The following is a 13,694-nucleotide window of genomic DNA, read 5'->3' as shown; positions in this document are numbered from 1 at the left end:
CTGTGGGACTCTGTACAGATGAATATATAGATAGAACGGTGACATTTCGACCCTGTAAATGATGCACTGGTTTATGTGTATCAGAGGCATGTCTTCATCAGGACTGGAATATATTCGGACAGCCTATTAATGTAATGAGATATGGTCAGGCTCTCATGTATGTCAGAATTAAAAGTAAGGAGGAGAGCCATTTAGGCAATTAGCGCTCACCTTGATGTTTGTGGGTGTATTACTCGTCTGTTCATCAATTTGGGAGGAGATTTGTCAGCCAACAAAAACTCGCATAACGTGATTGACGCAATGTTTCTAAAATCAATATATAAGGAAAACTCAAGTCTCTGCTTCACTAAAAGGTAGGTCAATCTGGATGGTATGTACGGTTGCGAACATACCTTGTTTATTTTTATCTCTTCAGCACCAGCCGGTCTGAAGGTCATGGGGCGCGGCGCCGCCTCGGGAATAGCCTGAAGGGATCAGGTCTAAGTGAAAGGACTGTTATATGGGCCTGAAACTTATCATGTGTTATTTTGTGCTAGGGATGTATTAATAGTGCTCAAAACCGTGTGTGGGTTAATTATCATTAACTAGTTATGGCCCAGCATCACCACTCCTATAGAGGTGGTATTTATTGGACCAGAACGTACATGTGTGTCGGGTATTTTACAAGTGGAAAAATGCTGGCAGAGACTGTGTTGGTTATTTTACACAGTTTCTCTCATGATATTTCAGTATTCCCAATACGGAGGGTAAATCATGTGCATGCATGGTAATGGAGGTTGTAATTGTCGTGTTTTTAATCATGAGCGGTTAGTGGAGCTGTGACTATGCTGTTTCTTACGGCACGCGGGTCTACTGGCTCAAAAAACCCGTGTTGAAAGTGAATTATGCTTCATCACATTGAGAAGTGTGCTGTTATCGCGTGTCTATGGAGTTTCAGTGAGCTTCAAATAATATCACTAACGTTGAGGTCGTGGCACTGACCGATATATCCGTAGTTATTCCGGTGCGTGTATTTACAATTTATATTTAGATCCTGAAACCAGTGCGAATAAGGGACCATACTTGCATGCTGCCTATTAGCGAGGGGGCGATGTACTGACTCAGGACAGAGAGGCGGAACGTCTGATTCGGTCGGATCGATTTCAAGAATGGCAATCCAGGCTCTAAAACCTGCACTATTTGACATGCGCGATAGATGGCGTCCATGTCAAATGTGTCAGGGATTGTGTTGTAACTGACAGCGCGGTTTAGATGTGATGAAAGAGTTTGCATTTAGATGGGATATAGAGTTTAAACTAGCATGAATGTGATGTAGCCAAATCGGGCAAGTCAGAATATTCTGTTTTTGTAGTGGAATTCAATAATGACATAATGAAAAAACGATTGTGGCATAAGACAATATTATGCTTACATGTTCATACGGTAAATATAGACGTACTTTCAAGGCAATACATTTGCATGTTCTAATAATAGCGATTAGACAAAAGTACTGTTATGATTTTTGTGGTCTAGGAGGAAAAATATTAAATATTAATAATCCCATGTGTGACATCACGATAGAAGAAAGACTTGTGGAATATTGAGCAACAATTAAAGGTTAACCTAGCATGAATGTGATGCCGTCAGATCAGGCAAGTCGGATTACTCTGTTATTGTAGTGGAATTCAATAATTATATACATGGAAAAAGACAATGTTATGCTTACATGTTCATATAGTATATATAGACGTACTTTCAAGGCAATACATTTGCATGTTCTAATAATAGCGATTAGACATTAGTACTGTTCTGATTTTGAGGTCTAGGGGGAAAATAAATAAATATTAACAATCCCACGTGTAAAATCATGATAGAAAAAAGACTGGTGGCTTCAATTTGTATGTGGGATGATGCATGTATTTTTTAAATGGTCATCATTTCAACCTATCCGAATGGAACAGGAATACATTTTTTAATGAAAGTAATTTCAACTTATCTACAAAAAACAACTGAGTCGCATTTGTCTTGTGTTGTCACTGCTCCAACTCGGTTGGCAACACACAATATTAAAGGATCTACTTTACAATGTCTATTAATGCTACCAGTAGAGCATGAAAACAAATTGGAATACCACAGGCTATTGTTGTGAAGTTTCAAGAGTCTTGAAGAAAATAAAACTTCTCATTATTGATGAGGTAAGCATGGTATCAAACTTAATGCTTGCCTTTGTGCATTTAAGAATGCAGCACATTTTTAAAACAGAGATGTGACGTATTATTTAGAGGAAAACACAACATAGTTTTTGGAGATCTACTACAACTAAAGTGACATTATCTTATGCCACACCATCGCAGACTTATGTCTATATTGACTAGTGCCTTCGATTTGCACTGCAGACAGCAGGGTTCACAACTTGAATTCAGCTTTACATCTACACTACGGACAGCATTCAAGTTGCAAATTGATTTATGTAAAGCAGAGACAATTTTGTTAATGGATGCCAAAAAAACCATTCCTCAATGGCTGTACTAAGTACTGTCTTCAAATGTACACTGCGATCAACAGAGTTTAATGCTTGATACCAGAAGCGCATCAGTACTACAGACACCATGAAATTTAGTCTCAATTTTTTTAAGGCAGAGACAATTGTACTGTGCCCTCAGATCCTATTACCTGTACAAAATAGCATTCATCAATGTTTGTGTCGAGTAGTACCTTTGATCTACATTACGGACAGCAGGGTTCACAACTTCATTTCAACTTAGAATATAAATTTGTCTTCAGTATCTGTGCTGAAAACTGCCTTCAATCAATTCTGCGCTCAGTAGAGTTGACAACTAGACATCAAGAGCGCCAGCACTACAGAAAACATTCAATTTAATCTTCATTTAATTAAAACAGAGACAATTGTACTATGTTCTCAGATTCTGTTAACTGTACAAAATAGCATTCATCGATGTTTGTGTCGAGTAGTACCTTCGAACTACATTGCGGACAGTAGGGTTCACAACTTCAATTCAGCTTTGGATGTAAATTTCTCTTCAGTATCTGTGCTGAGAACGGCCTTCAATCAATTCTGCGCTCAGTAGAGTTGACAACTAGATACCAAGAGCGCCAGGACTACAGAAAACATTCAATACAATCTTGATTTATTTAAAACAGAGACAATTGCACAATGTCCTCAGATTTACTTAAAGTTTGAACAGTAGGAAATTCAATCTTCATTTATTTAATGCAGAGACAATTCTACTATATGTCTTCACATTTTGTTTGAATAAGTGACAAAAAGCATTTGTCTGTCTGTGTCAACAACTGCCTTCAATCTACACTGTAGACAGCAGGGTTCACAACTTGAATTCAGTTTTCCATTTACACTATGAACAGCATTCAAGTTTGCCTTGATTTATGTAAGGCATAGGAAATGTTGTTAATGGATGCCACACAAAACGTTCCTCAATGGCTGTACTAAGTACTGCTTTCAAATGTACACTGCAATCAACACGGTTTACAGCTTGATACCAGGAGCACATCAGCACTACAGAGAACATTGAATTCAGTCTCAATTTATTTAAGACAGAGACAATTTGACACAACTTGATTTATGTAATGCAGAGACAATTTTCTTAATGGATGCCACAAAAAACGTTCCTCAATGTCTGTACTAAGAACTGCCTTCAAATGTACACTGCGATCAACAGGGTTTACCACTTGATAACAGGAGCGCATCAGTACTACAGACAAAATAGAATTTAGTCTCTATTTAAGGCAGAGACAATTGTACTATGTCCTCAGATTCTGTTAACTGTACAAAATAGCATTCATCGATGTTTGTGTCGAGTACTACCTTCGATCTACATTTCGGATAGTAGGGTTCACAACTTCAATTCAGCTTTGGATGTACATTTCTCTTCAGTATCTGTGCTGAGAACGGCCTTCAATCAATTCTGCGCTCAGTAGAGTTGAAAACTAGATACCATGAGCGCCAGCACTACAGAAAGCACTCAATACAATCTTGATTTATTTAAAACAGAGACAAGTGCACACTGTCCTCAGATTTTCTTGAAGTTTGAACAGTAGGAAATTCATCCTTCATTTATTTAATGCAGAAACAATTCTACTATATGTCTTCACATTTTGTTTAAATAAGTGAGAAAAAAGCATTCATCTATGTCTGTTAACAACTGCCTTCAATCTACACTGCACAGAGAACATACAAGCTCAGCGCCAAAGATACTACTTACTCAGTGCACCATACATCATCAAAAAGAAGAGTGAACAGTTTTATGTCACAGTGAGAGATACTGTCCCTTTTAAATTGAATGGATGCATAATTCAATCGACAAAAGAAATTACTTCAATTACTGTGCCTCCCCCGACCACATATTATCACAGAGTACGTTGAAGCTCAGCGCCAAAGGTATTACTAACTCAGTGCACCAGAAATCATCACCACGTGACCGTATTGAATGAGATGACTTATTTAGAAAAAAATATATCATACTTTTTGTAGATATACTTCAACTTACTTCTGTGAATGGACAACCAATATTTATTAGAAAACTTAATTTAAAAGACTTTGCTACCAATGCGTCCTGCTTGGACCACGCATCATCACAGACTCCACGGAACTTTGTTGCTTCAGGTGCCACTAACTTGTTCCACCACTTATCATCTCTGCAAAGAGAAGTCCCATTAGTGTATGGGAAAAAAGCTTGGAAGCTCGTTGTTTCCCTCAGTTGTTTCCCACAGGAAAAGGAGGACGATATGATGACCGAAACTGTGCAGATTCCTGCATCTGAATACCGGACATCAAGGTTGTATGCAAAAGATCCAAGATTTCGACAATGTATTCTATATTTGTTTTATATTTTGTTTGAGAGTGACTTGTCTGGACTTTCTTATGCAGTGAATCATATATTGAAAACAGGTGTACATCTGCAAAATGTTTCAGCAAAGGAATTCATGGATAAAGTACAGCAGAAAGATGTTTTGGAATCTCAGCTAATTAATCTCATGGCATGTCAGTGTGGTACTAATGAGTACTGGTACCGTTGTCATGGAGAACTTAAATGTATGCTAAGGAACTTAGGAACTCCTACATAATTCCTTACTCTAAGCTGTGCTGAAAATGCTTGTGATGATTTACTTCAATTTCTTCGAGAGGCAAATCCAAATATACTAAATATTGAATACAAGACACCTGGAGAATTGTGCTCTTTTATAAAGTTTCAGTTTAAAGATGTTATCTCATCGAGAAATTGGAGCGTATGAATGTTCAGATCACTTATCATATGCAAGTCTTTAATCCAAATCTAGAAGAATCTTGCTGCAACACAAAATCAAGTACTTAAATCTGTACAAGAAATTGAATATTTAGCTGAAAAAGAGCTAGAAAGTATATATGTATTGTAGTGCATTGGTTCATAACACATCCGATTCCAACTGTTCAAAGATCCCTCCCATTTTATTCATTCTACTTTGACTTTCTAAGAAGAACCATCTCTTCTGAGAATCCTGTCAAATAGAAAAAAGATCACCATAATAACAGCAATAGACTCATCTTCCAGCTATTCTTCAGAAGGAGATTTCATTCCTGAAGAGCCTCCAAAGAAGAAGAAAGAAGCTCTAATTTGGAAGGTATTTACTTTCCATGAAGGGCAAAAAAAGGTTAATGCTCCATTAGTAACCTGTAAAATTTTCCAACCAACTCTTTCAAAGGGTGATCCACTTAAAAAATACTCCTTTGGCACACCAAGTATGGTGCAACATATCAAGAACTTGCACCCCAATAACTTTGCTCGAGCTCTAACACGGAGGTTACAGGAGAACCCACCTGCTGGTGCACCAAGCACATCGACTGCCGCAACAGCTTATTCAGCAAAACGTCCACCCCCACAGATTGATCCTTATTTCGGTGAAGTTAACATTCTATGCATTTATTACGATTAACTTTTCTGTTACGGGGATCAGTCTATCGACCTGATAAAACGCAGGAAGCAAGAGCATCGCTATCCTCGACATTAGTTTTTTTAACATTATATTGTAATTGGTATCAACTACGACAGCAAAAAGCAGTAGTAAATTTGCACAGTTGCTGCCTTTCTTGGCTGGGGTTATCAATTATTGTTCAATTTCATATTCTGATTCAAAGTCATGGCCCTTTATCGATCCTTTTTGTTGTAGCTACTACCCCGGCCAAAGGCAATGGGAAATTAGCGCACTTGCTGCCTTTCTTGGCTGGGGTTATCAATTATTGTTCAATTTCATATTCTGATTCAAACTTATGGGCCTTTATCAAGCCTTTTTGTTGTAACTACTTCCCCTGCTAGAGGCAGTGGGTAATTTGTAAGTGTGGGCTGAAAATCCATTCCGCTCGCAGAATTTGTGAATTTTTGGCAATTTCGCTGTCCGCGAATCACGCAAACTTGTCAAAAAATTCACAATTCGCATGCTGGCGGATTTTGTTGCTTGGTCGCGCTTCAAAAATACAATCTCGCGGGCGCGGCATTGACTTACCGTGATTCTGAGTTTGCCGAGTTGTTTTTCCTCCCGGTTTGCGTGCACTGCACCATTTTGGATCTGGCTGCGTGATCGCGCAAGACTTTTCGACCGCGAGTACGCATAGCGGCCCGCCATCTTGCACTGCGAGAGTTTGAGAACGCGACTACGTCATAAGGGCCCGCGATCACGCATCGCGGGAATAAACTATTGCAAACACGTAGATGCGCCGTGCGGCTCACATTCGGCGGGAGATTTGAACAGCTTGCTTTCCTGAACTTGCAAAGATTGCAATTCAGCACAAGAAATCTACCACAGGCAGGATAAACCTTCTGAAAATGATGATTTGGATCAGAATACCTCCCCATTTTGACATTTGGCTGCACTTGTTTGTGCAAGGAGTCCATTTTTGGTGGGGGGTGGGAGGAAGGAAGTCCCCCAGAGTCTCCAACCTCCTGTTTCTTGTCCAGCAGGCTCCTCCCAGTGCTTTGTCCATGTCCTGGTCACTTTTCATTTGGATCTGGAGCTGGAAGGATTACTTTTTGTGGCTGCTGCTGGATATTTGTATTTGAGGACTTTTTATTTGGATCACTTTTGAATTACTTTTGGATTTGAGATTTTACAAGTAAGTTGGTGTTGTTGTTTGGGGCATTGCAGTTGCTGCAACTACAATTTTTAAACTTTTTCACAACTTTACAAAAAATATATTGTGGGTAGGCACAGTATCCAGTAGACCCAGGGTTAGTCATGGGTGCATGATACAACTGTTCCTGTGAGTTTTGTTGAACTTTAAATATCATTTATGTCATGGAATTGAAGATTCCTGCATCTGAATACCGGACATCAAGTTTGTATGCAAAAGATCCAAGATTTCGACAATGTATTCCATATTTGTTTTATCTTTTGTTTGAAAGTGACTTGTCTGGACTTTCTTATGCAGTGAATCATGTATTGAAAACAGGTGTACATCTGCAAAATGTTTCGGCAAAGGAATTCATGGATAAAGTACAGCAGACAGATGTTTTGGAATCTCAGCTAATTAATCTCATGGCATGTCAGTGTGGTACTAATGAGTACTGGTACCCTCGTCATGGAGAACTTAAATGTATGCTAAGGAACTTAGGAACTCCTACATAATTCCTTACTCTAAGCTGCGCTGAAAATGCTTGCGATGATTTACTTCAATTTCTTCGAGAGGCAAATCCAAATATACTAAATATTGAATACAAGACACCTGGAGAATTGTGCTCTTTTATACAGTTTCAGTTTAAAGATGTTATCTCATTGAGAAATTGGAGCATATGAATGTTCAGATCACTTATCATCTGCAAGTCTTTACTCCAAATCTAGAAGAATCTTGCTGCAACACAAAATCAAGTACTTAAATCTGTACAAGAAATTGAATATTTAGCTAAAAAAGAGCCAGAAAGTATATATGCATTGTAGTGCATTGGTTAATAACACATCCTATTCCAAATGTTCAAAGATCCCTCCCATTTTATTCATTCCACTTTGACTTTCTAAGAAGAACCCTCTCTTCTGAGAATCCTGCCAAATAGAAAGAAGATCACCATAATAACAGCAATGGACTCATCATCCAGCTATTCTTCAGACGGAGATTTAATTCCTGAAGAGCCTCCAAAGAAGAAGAAAGAAGCTCTCATTTGGAAGTTATTTACTTTCCATGAAGGGCAAAAAATGGTTAATGCTCCATTAGTAACCTCTAAAATTTGCCAAACAACTCTTTCAAAGGGTGATCCACTTAAAAAATACTCCTTTGGCACACCAAGTATGGTGCAACATATCAAAAACTTGAACCTCAATAAATTTGCTCGAGCTCCAACACGGAGGTTACAGGAGAACCCACCTGCTGGTGCACCAAGCACATCGACTGCTTCAGCAGCCTATTCAGCAAACAGTCCACCCCCACAGATTGATCCTTATTTCAGTGAAGTGAAAATTCTATGCATTTATTGTGATTAACTTGTCTGTCACGGGGAACAGTCTATCGACCTGATAAAACACAGGAAGCAAGAGCATCGCTATCCTCGACATTAGTTTTTTTGACAATATATTGTAATTGGTATCAACTACGACAGCAAAAAGCAGTAGTAAATTTGCACAGTTGCGGCCTTTCTTGGCTGGGGTTATCAATTATTGTTCAATTTCATATTCTGATTCAAAGTCATGGCCCTTTATCGAGCCTTTTTGTTGTAGCTACTACCCCGGCCAAAGGCAGTGGGAAATTAGCGCACTTACTGCCTATCTTGGCTGGGGTTATCAATTATTGTTCAATTTCATATTCTGATTCAAACTCATGGGCCTTTATCGAGCATTTTTGTTGTAACTACTTCCCCGGCTAGAGGCAGTGGGTAATTTGTAAGTGTGGGCTGAAAATCCATTCCGCTCGCAGAATTTGCGAATTTTTGGCAATTTCGCTGTCCGCGAATCACGCAAACTTGTCAAAAAATTCACAATTCGCATGCTGGCGGATTTTTTTGCTTGGTCGCGCTTCAAAAATACAATCTCGTGGGCGCGGCATTGACTTACCGTGATTCTGAGTCTGCCGAGTTGTTTTTCCTCCCGGTTTGCATGCGCTGCACATTTTGGATCTGGCTGCGTGATCGCTCAAGACTTTTCGACTCCGAGTACGTCATAGCGGCCCGCCATCTTGCACTGCGAGAGTTTGAGAACGCGACATCCGTCATAAGGGCCCGCGATCACACATCGCGGGAGTACACTATTGCAAACACGTAGATGCGATTTGCAGCTCACATCCGGCGGGAGATTTGACCAGCATGCTTTCCCAAACTTGCAAAAATTGCAATTCAGCACAGGAAATCTACCACAGGCAGCATAAACCTTTTGAAAATGATGATTTGGATCGGAATAACTCCTCAGATTGACATTTGGCTGCACTTGTTTGTGCAAGGAGTCCATTTTTGGGGGGGGGGGTGGTGGGAGGAAGGAAGTCCCCCAGAGTCTCCAACCTACTGTTTCCTGTCCAGCAGACTCCTCCCAGTGCTTTGTCCATGTCCTGGTTACTTTTCATTTGGATCTGGAGCTGGAAGGATTACTTTTTGTGGCTGCTGCTGGATATTTGTATTTGAGGACTTTTTGTTTGGATCACTTTTGGATTACTTTTGGATTTGAGATTTTACAAGTAAGTTGGTGTTGTTGTTTGGGGCATTGCAGTTGCTGCAACTACAATTTTTAAACTTTTTCACAACTTTAAAAAAAATATATTATGGGTAGGCACAGTATCCAGTAGACCCAGGGTTAGTCATGGGTGCATGATACATCTGTTCCTGTGAGTTTTGTTGAACTTAAATATCATTTATGTCATGGAATTGAAGATTCCTGCATCTGAATACCAGACATCAAGTTTGTATGCAAAAGATCCAAGATTTCGACAATGTATTCCATATTTGTTTTATCTTTTGTTTGAGAGTGACTTGTCTGGACTTTCTTATGCAGTGAATCATATATTGAAAACAGGTGTACATCTGCAAAATGTTTTGGCAAAGGAATTCATGGATAAAGTACAGCAGAAAGATGTTTTGGAATCTCAGCTAATTAATCTCATGGCATGTCAGTGTGGTACTAATGAGTACTGGTACCCTCGTCATGGAGAACTTAAATGTATGCCAAGGAACTTAGGAACTCCTACATAGTTCCTTACTCTAAGCTGTGCTGAAAATGCTTGTGATGATTTACTTCAATTTCTTCAAGTGGCAAATCCAAATATACTAAATATTGAATACAAGACACCTGGAGAGTTGTGCTCTTTTATACAGTTTCAGTTTAAAGATGTTATCTCATCCAGAAATTGGAGCGTATGAATGTTCAGATCACTTATCATCTGCAAGTATTTACTCCAAATCTAGAAGAATCTTGCTGCAACACAAAATCAAGTACTTAAATCTGTACAAGAAATTGAATATTTAGCTGAAAAAGAGCCAAAAAGTATATATGTATTGTAGTGCATTGGTTCATAACACATCCTATTCCAACTGTTGAAATCTCCCTCCCATTTTATTCATTCTACTTTGACTTTCTAAGAAGAACCATCTCTTCTGAGAATCCTGTCAAATAGAAAGAAGATCACCAGAGGCAGAGGCAACCACTTTAATTGCTGAATCACCATCGACCAGTGATGTTGGCATTGACTCATCGCAAGAAAGTAGCATCCAATCAACGCAGGGTGTAACTCACCTGACGAGTGTCCAACCACAGCCGCAATGACAACCACAGGTGCAACAAGGAGAGGTGCAAGGAGAGGCGCAAGGAGAGGCTTAAGGAGAGGCACAAGGAGAGGTGCAAGGAGAGGCGCAAGGAGTGGCGCAAGTAGAGGTTCAAGTAGAGGTGCATGGAGAGGTGCAAGTAGAGGCACATGGAGAGGCGCATGGAGTGGCAAAACTGCCCACAATGCTTGTTCCTCCAGAAGTAGGGACACATCAGGTAATGGAGATTCAAGCTGAGGTATCATCCGAGCAAGCCACTCCTCCTGATGATCCATTTTCTTCAAGATCCCCAGCAAGAAACAGGTCAAGGAGGCAAGTACAAGTTCTTCTCCAAGCCCCCTTCCTTTTGATGATCTAGATCTTGATTGGAGCCCAAAAATTCAGTCTGAGAGGGAGGTAAGCCATGAGCCGACAAAGGTAGCTAAGCCTAAAAGGAAGGTTCTTGCAAGGCTTTCACTTATGGGTAATGACGACGAACAAGAAGTGGAAGAAGTGGTGTATTCTGCTGCTGATGAACAGTCTGTCGCTGAGAGGATATCGCAGAACAACTTCAGTGTATTAGTTTGCGATGGGTACTGAGGTCTGTGTATTGTGTTAACTGAGTGAGTTGATTGAATGTGTGATGTTAGTTTAGTGGAATGATTCTGTGATGATGAATGAAAGATGAGTGGGTGCTTAGGGGTGTCGCATTTATCTCTATTGTGATTTAAATATTGTGTTTTGTATATATTTGGATGATGGTGTTTTTGTATATCCTTGAAACTGCTTTTATACTCTGAAAATGAAAATAAAACTATATATTTATTTCAATGTTGTGTGAAGAATTTAAATGTGGCGGCCGTGATTATCAGTGAGCTAAAAGTTGTGCGTATTATTATTGTTGGACTCTTCATGAGCCTTTAAATTAAAATATATAGGGCAGACTTATCTTCTTCGGCTTTGGACCAGTCATCATAGTCGTCACTCCAGCCCCAGCGGGCATGCAGCAGACAGACATTTTTACCCTATTCCGAATTGCTGCTGAGCGGGATGTGGGCGGCGTGGCACTGGTACCACCACCAACACAGGTAACTACTAAACCAACTTGACCTACAACTGCCATATTTTCTCTTCAGAAGGGCCGGCAGGGACCTCCATCCAGTTCGACCTCTGTTACCTCAAGTAGTGGTGCTGTAACTGTAAGTGCACAACAGAGTCAAATTCGGCCACGCCCATCCTCTACTTCATCTGGCATTGAAAGTAGCACCTCCACCACCACCACCAGAAATCTCAACTCCCCAGTTTGGGACATCTTTAGTATTAGCAAAAAGGTGGAAAACCTAGTTGTTTGTTCGATTTGTAAAACTGTAGTTAGTCGGGGTAAGCTAGGTACCAACTATGGTACCGGAGGCCAGAGAGGTCATCTCCAAAAACACCACACTATCCAGTGGGAGGCGCACCGAAGTAAGATCCGGGAAGCCAAAAGTACAACAAATCCAAATGTATCCATTGATATTGTATCTGATGAAGACGAGGGGCTGAGGATCGTGCAGGGGGAGATGAAGAAGCAACAGACATTTTTTCTGGTATACACAGTACACCTGGCAGCAGCACTGCAGTGGTAGCGCCCACACCCTCTACCCCAGCAACATCTATGAGGCACACTAACAGTCTTAGAACGCAACCACCCAACGGCACGTCTTTATAATGCAATGCTGGCTAAAATGTTAGCGCTGGACCTTCTTCCTTTTTTTTCGTGGAATGGGTGGGTTTTCGAGAATTTGTGGCAACAGTCTGCCCTAAATGGAAGGTTCCTAGCCGGTCCTATTTTGCCAGAGTTGCGTTTCCAGCACTACATCAAGATATGCTGGAGGTGATTGGGGCAGCTTTGCAGAAGAGTGCTGTTCACACTATCCACCTGACAACAGACATGTGGACCAGTTGCCAATCCCTTGATTACATGTGCATGACTGCACACTGGATCTCTTTTGCAGGGGTTACAGAGAAGCTGTCTGCAGGTGTTGACACTGCCACAATTTTTCAAGCTAGTCGGAAACACGCAACAGTAGCCATGTTTGCCATGGAGAAATCTCATACTGCAGTAAACATTTTGGAGGAGTTTAACAGTAAGGTCTTTGAATGGCTGCATCCAAGAAAGCGCATGATTGGTTATGTTTTCACGGATAATGGCAGCAATATAGTTAGGGCCATGAATGATGGTGGCTATTTCAGAGTGCCTTGTTAGGCGCACAGTATTAACATTGTTGTTCAAGATTTCTTGAAAAAAGAAAACACAGCAAGTTACTGACCACCTGCTGAAGAATCTGCACACATTTCAGCCATTTCATTAAGGCCTGGAGGCAGCTGAGGAAACTTCAACATGACCGTAGAGTGCCAGTCAGAGGACTCATCCAGGAGGTGGTAACACGTTGGAACTCAACCTTCTACATGCTTGCAGGCAGTGCTTAGTAATCAATGAGTATGTATTTGCACTGGGTTCTTCTATGAAAGACATGAGGCTAGAGTTGGAGGAATGGGACCTAGTTAAAATCCTGACAGACATGCTTCATCCTTTTGAAGTCTTCAGGCGTGAAGTCAGCAGGGAGGACTGTACTTTGGGCAAAGCTATCCCGTTGTTGCGCATGCTAGAGCACCAACTGAAGGCGATCTCTTAAACGTTCAAAGATGATACTGACAAGCAAGACGCATATCCGTTGGCAGGGAGCTTATTAACCTGCCTCGTTGACAATGAAAGGCTTAAAAAAATACATACAGAACAACATTACATTTGTGCCACTATTCTGGATCCACGGTACAAAAAGGCACTGGCCAGCATATCATTCATTCCTTTTACTGAAGCAGATGTTACAAAGTGCAAACATTGTCTAGCTTTGTCAGCCACTCGGTTCGAAAAAGAGTGGCAGGAAATTGAAGGAACCGGCAGAGGTACTACTGAATCAGCAGGCCATCCGGCGTCAAGGTCCACTTCTGTGG

Source organism: Lissotriton vulgaris, chromosome 11, assembly GCF_964263255.1.
Source record: "Lissotriton vulgaris chromosome 11, aLisVul1.2, whole genome shotgun sequence".
Taxonomy (NCBI): domain Eukaryota; kingdom Metazoa; phylum Chordata; class Amphibia; order Caudata; family Salamandridae; genus Lissotriton; species Lissotriton vulgaris.
Note: the sequence above shows the minus strand (reverse complement) of the source record.